Raw genomic sequence first — 6,620 nt, 5'->3', positions numbered from 1 at the left:
GTCAGAGGCATGGGTTGATGGCTGGACTAGAAGACCCTATTGCTATTTCCAACCTTAATGACTCCATGACTCTGTGAAAAGCTTTCAACTTGAACACTGCCATGATGGCCCTGAGGGACTCACCTGGGACACCCCATCCTGCTCGCAGTTCAGGACCTAAGTTCAGCCCAGCCCAAAGACAACAGCCTCTGCCCCAGTGGTGCTGCCGTGAGCTCCACTCAGTATTGGACAAACTCATCCTTGTTGCAACAGAGAGATGAAGACTGGACAGAAGGGAACAGGGCGATGCAAAGGGGGAGATGTTCAGATGGCTTTACAAAGGTCGCTCACACTGACCTCGGGGAACAAACATTCCCACCACTTTAAATACCATCGAGACTTTGCGTACACCCAAAGTTAAAAGTTTCATCTGGCAAAGGTCAAGCCCTGCCCTGAGCAGCACATGGCTATAATGCAGCAGCTCACCAAGCACCCCAGCTAATGAGCCAGCCTGTTACAAATGGCACTGCTTGGCTGGGGGCCCAGCTGCCCTGCTGCAGCCCCCCCCCACCTCCCCAACCGCTTGCATAAGCATCCACAGGGAGAGCAGGGCAGCCCAACAGCTGGCCAGTCACAAAATGGATTAAGAAACCTTTTGTCCCCAAGGCTTGCTCCACTTGCATATTCAAGCTTTTTCCCTAGCCCTGGTGCCTCCTTTGCTGGAGAGCCGTACTTTTGGCTCCAACGAAGCTTGGGTGGGGAAATGAGATCAGATGTGCTGGGGAAGAACTCTTGGAATGAGAGAAGTTAACCTGAATGTGTGAAAACTGAGGTTTGATGCCACGATGGCAACAGAATTTGGAAGGTGTAGGTCTGAGTGCAGGAGCATGTAGATAAATAGAGCAATAGATAAATTAGCCAGGAAAAAAAAATACAAAGAGCGGCTCCTTTCCTGTTTGAGAAGTGCCAGGGTCACTGCCACTGCTATAATAGATATCACTGTGCAAGAAAGGCACAAGCCTGAAGGAGCTCAAGATCTAGAAAGCTTTGTGCATGCACAAACAAGTCTTGCACCCCCAGTCCTTTCCTTCTTATTACTGAAAATTACATTCTTTTCTCAAGCTTTAGGAAACTCTTCTTGGCAAACAGAATACAGAGATTCACAGCAGTTCCCACTTGCTCAAAGGTAAACTGACAGAAACGCCCTCCTTTAGAAGGAGTATGTTTCAGACAAAAATATATGCAGAGCAGGACAGCTTGCATTTGCTCCAGTTCTGACAGTGTGCTATAAACTTTCTGGTTTAAATGATGATATGCATTGAATTTCCTTTTTCCTATTTGAATTTATTTTTGTTTCTGTAGATTTCCACATTTCTCCCTCTTGCTTCTATACCCATTTTCTGATTCATCCTATATAGACTTTAACATTTGGAATCAGAAAGAGCCCTGCCTCAGATGACAGAGGAATAAGAACACCTGCCCGGCTCCTCAGATGAATCAGCTCTGGGTAGGATTTTCTAAAATGAGAAGAGTTGGTGGATAGAACTCAACAGTATACGTGCATGGGGGACAGAATGGCCTTGACAGAGGGATGGGGAAACAGATTTTGTAATAGTGAGATTAAATAAGTTAAAAAAAAGGAGAAAAACCCATCTACCTAGGCATGGACGTTGTTTTTTTTGGCAAGTAAGAAGACTATAAGATGTATGCAAAGCATGCATCCTATTTCACCTCTGGTGGACCCGTGTAACCAGACAATAAACAAAGTACAAGTGCTGTTTGTGTACAGAGCAAATGACTTTGTGGTGAGTCTCCAGATCCCAGCAGTGCTGATGATCAAATTGGCATGTTTTCATATTTTTTGCAGGGGAGGAGTTGCACCATAATGTTTTTAAAAATGTATGCTAAAAGGAGAGGAAAATTGTGGAGTTCTTCTGAATTAGCAAATAGCAGATGTGAAGCTGCTGGCAGAATTACAGCTCACTCTCATGCACTATTCAAGATTATCCATTTACATAACCACGTACTCCATCTTCCACAGGAACACGTCTTGTGTAGTGAATGGAAGGAACCATTGGGAGGATGAAGCAAGGTCATGCAGCAAAATGGGGTCGTGGAGACTGCAGCCCCAAGAGCTGCAGGAAAGCAAAAATGGGCACTGCCATGGCTGTTAGCCAGCAGTCAGAGCTCTGACACTTTGGGAAATCCATTTAGGCTGTGTTTCGGAAACCCCACCTGACATACAGCAGCAGCAAGTTGAATCAAGGTCAAGAGGAAAGGCAAAAGGAGCAGGCAGATAGGACAGATAGATGACACCTCAGCCCAGTGCTCTTCTGGGAGTACTTTCTTCCTCAGCACTACTGCAAGTAGGAGCTCAGCCACATCTGCTGTGGTGTATGGGACACAGGTGTTGAGGATCCCACAGAATAGCCCTCGCTTCAAATTCCCATCATCACCCATCATACGAGCTTACCTGAATCAGGACACGGAGTTTCTTTGTATAGCTTAGGCTTTGTTTAGATGCTGCTTTAAGGAAGTTTTCAACTCATCTCCACAGAGTTCACACGGTATTCCTCTGGCTCAAATCAGTCCCAGTTCAGATCTCTAGGTTACTTTCGATAGCAAAATTCCTTTGTGGAAAAAAAGAACTGCTGTATGGGTCCAAGAAGCCGTAGACAGCAAAAGGATCCTCGTTTCCCCAGGTGAATAGCAGCTCTCAGCACAGCGGGGATTGCTGTGCTGACCAGATGGTGGTGGGAGCAGCAGTTTAGATGATGTTAATTACACACAAACTCCAAACCAACTGATGGCAAAAATCACTTGGAAAATGCACCACCAGAATGGGCTGCTAAGCATATGGGGGCAACACTCCTCTGAAACCGTATTTTGTGTGGATTAAGTAAGGTATAAGCTCCACCAAAGGGGTCAAGGATGTACTACTGGGGCTACCTTTACACCAACATCTGATCAGTGTCTTTAGATTTACTGCAGGTGATGGCAGTACTCTGCCAGAGCACACTTGGACACAGGTACAGACCTAGGCAGTAGTTTTATGAAGATCATTTAGGCCAAGCTGACAAGATAGTGGCTGACTTTCTGGCAAGAAGCAATTCTCTCATTAGGGTCTATGTACTGGGACATTGACCATGTACTGGGAGCTCCCATCTCTGCTCCAGAGTACTTTTCTCACCATTTTATTCTCAGCTCCTCTACCTCCAGCAGTTTTTAGCCTTGCTTGGAAATACAAGTTGCACAGCTCCAAATGAAAACAGACACACATCTGCTCCTTAATTCCCTACTAGGTGCCATTTAAGCCCAGCCTTCCAAAAGGTTTCCAGCTCCACTCTATCACCACTCCCTCACGTGCATTTTCCCCATGTCTCAATACATCACTCGTGCCACTCTCTACTGGACTGCACTCCTAAGTGCGGCGTCTCAAGTTGTGCACTTAGTCCTGTGCTTCCCAGGAGCACCTGCAGCTCGTGAGCCTTGGGAAATAAATCATCGTTTGTGAACCTTAGCCTGAAGCTCATTTTTCTTCCACCAACAGGACCAACTCCTAGCTCCCTTATCAGAAGCACTGCTAACTGCATGGCCCAATGCCGAGCTTAACCCTGCCTAAATTTAGTGCCTTGCTGAAAAGGATCCTGTCTTCCCCCACCTCCTCCCTGCTGCAACCATTTCTACAAGTTGCCAAGACTATTTTAAATTCTAATGCTATCTTATCGTTCACATCTGTCCAACATCCTGTTGACTGCAAATTTAACATGCGTACTACTTTGTTAGCCTGGTTGCTAATAAAAATGAGAGATAAGTGACCTAAAACAACTCCCACGATGCCATGAGGCACAGCCTTCTGTTCTGACATCAGCTGCAAGATGGAAGGAAACCACTCCCAGTGCAGCACAGCCACTACCAAATATAATTCACCCTCTGAAATCGTGTATTTTCTCGTCACAAACTTGCCCAAAACAGCCACAAGAGATTTTATTCTGTAAGCCAGCATAAGAGAAGTGCCAAACTCATCACCTGTGAGCTTCTTTTAGAGCACATCTCAACATCTTGCCTGTGATGCAAGGCCAAAGCCTGCCCCAGCCGATATAACCTCACACCACTGTTCCTTTTACTCTTGGTTCTCATGTGGGATTACGTGAGGGTCTGTAGACAGAGTGCACAGATTCCTTTCAGAAGATTTCTTCATTCACTGCGTTACAGTGCAGCTGTTCACCCACTCATTTTCCTGTCACCAGTAAGACTCTGAACTAGATAATTACTACTTCCTACTTTCATGAAGCTTGCTCTTCAGTATCTAAAACCACTCCTGTCTGTCTGTGCCTATGAAAGGGCTATTTAGAGTTTTAACAGCTGGCTGCCATAGGGCTGGAGTCCTGAGTCACCATAAGCAAACATCTGTACCACAACTTGGGAAACCTCTTCCTACCCCAAGTATGTGGGTAGGAATGTGACTCTGCATTGAGTCAAAACAATGCCCCTACAGAAGGAAACTGCAGAATCCTTCAAGACTTGAGAAGTAAACTTAAAAATCACAGCCAGCCCATCCTTCAGAGCTGGAATACTACCTGCTCTATTCTTACTTTTTCTCTGTTGTTGTCATCTCATTAATAACTGGAGTTTCTTCTAAAGTATTTTTTCTTGACAAACATCATCTTACCTCCTTTTATTCATGTCCTCTAAGGTATTTTCCTTTTTCATTTCTTCCATGAGCTTGTCTTCTTTGGGGGAGGAAGAGCCAAATGGATTGCCACATTAGCTTTTCATTCCATGCCATTACAGTTCTAATTGGAGTGCTTTCAAATAGGCAAATTGGCTTTTAAGTGATCCCAGTTGTACTATTGGTCTTTGCTATAATCCTGCACTAAAGTTGATTCAATTTTACTTACCTCTATTGCTCAGTTAAGAAAAATACACAAAGAGAAACGTGGTTCTACAACTAGTAATTAGAGTCCAGGAGGCAGCTTTGCTGTCCCATTATCCATGTAGCATGGCCATTAGTCATCAAAGCAATTCCCATTTATCCCCAAGGAAAGATGACTATATCTAACTGGATATTTCTCAAAACCTAATCTTCAGTGCAAAAGAGTAACTTTCAGTTACAGAAAATTATTTTCAATAGCTTATGTATGTGGCACCAACTGCAAGCTCTCTACCTACATAGGAGCTAACAGAAAATGGTTAGGGACGGAGGGGACCTTTAAGGTCATCTAGCTCCAGCCCCCTGCCACGAGCAAGGCTGCCAGCCACTAAAACATGCTGTCCAGGGCCCCATCCAACTCAGCCTTGAGTACCTCCAGGGATGGGGCACCCACAACTTCTCTGAGCAGCCCATGCCAGAGCCTCACCACCTTCTGAGTTTCATCCTAACTTCTAACCTAAATCTTCCCTCTTTTAGTTTATTTAGTTTAAAACCATTTTCAAACCATTTTCCCTTCTCTACAATATCATGTAAAAAGTTAGCCCTTCTCCTGTTTATAAAGCTCCCCTCAAGAAGGAAGGCTGCCATCAAGTCTTCCCAGAGCCTTCCTTCTCCAAGCTAAAGAAACCCAACTTCCTCTACCTACCTTCACATGAGAAGTGTTCCAGCCCTTTGATCATATTTGTGGCCCACCTCTGGACCCAAATAACCTGGGGAGCAAGATGCACATTTAACAGAGCCCCTGAAAGAGCAGAGCTCCATCAGCAGCTCCTTTATTGACTCACCCAAGAAAAGGAGGATGAATTTCTGCTGCTACAGTGAGCAGCTACACCATCTCCCACACAATACATATTAACACATCAAGAGCCTAACAAGTCTTTTCAGTGATCTTGCACCTTCGTATTCATGAATATCGATATCAGACCACTGCTGCTGTTAGTTGCATATGCAGCAGGAGTCATAAAAGCATGAAGAACACCTAGAGCTCTTTACTGGCTTACCCCAACTTAAAGTTTTGTATAGATAGCAAGCTGTGCAAGCTGGTTCAGTAATTAAAAGCCAGTTCTTCCTATGCCCAAAGGCTGACCTGAATCACAAAGCTGCAGCCCGAGTCACACCGTGTTCTGGCTTTTGTCATATGCCTCAAGATATTCAATTTCTCACTTCAATCACATTCCATTAGGTGACTTGGAATGATAACTGGATTTTGGTTTCATTACAAGCTACCACAGGAGCTGGCTCATTTAAGCAGACTAACGTGATGCAACGGAATGCCATAATCTAAGCCTCCCCAATTCTATCCAATTTAAAAATCTCTATTTTGAGATTGATTTCCCTCTTGATCAGGCAAATCCCTATTCCAGCTGAACTAACAAAGTAAGTATGTGTTGCAATAGTCTGCAATGAATAGACCATTATATTAGAGATGATTACGGCGTACGTAATCAGTGAGACACCTCTGGGATCTAGCAGGAATTATTCCCCAGCTCCTCAGACTAATTTGACCTTTTTTTAATGACCAGAAGTCTGCCCTCCACCCAACTCCACACAGACACTGTATTGCAAAACACGACCCAGACTCTACATCTTCCTCCAACAAAATTCATAAGCAGACACAAGTGCAAAGCAAAATGTCATTTTATTTAATTCAAGGACTATTTTCCTTCTAGTATTGCTGAAGGGATCACCTCCTGGGGAATTGATCATT

Source organism: Cyrtonyx montezumae, unplaced genomic scaffold (assembly GCF_038088225.1).
Source record: "Cyrtonyx montezumae isolate F1298 unplaced genomic scaffold, pur_monq_1.0 scaffold_2, whole genome shotgun sequence".
Taxonomy (NCBI): Eukaryota; Metazoa; Chordata; class Aves; order Galliformes; family Odontophoridae; genus Cyrtonyx; species Cyrtonyx montezumae.
Note: the sequence above shows the minus strand (reverse complement) of the source record.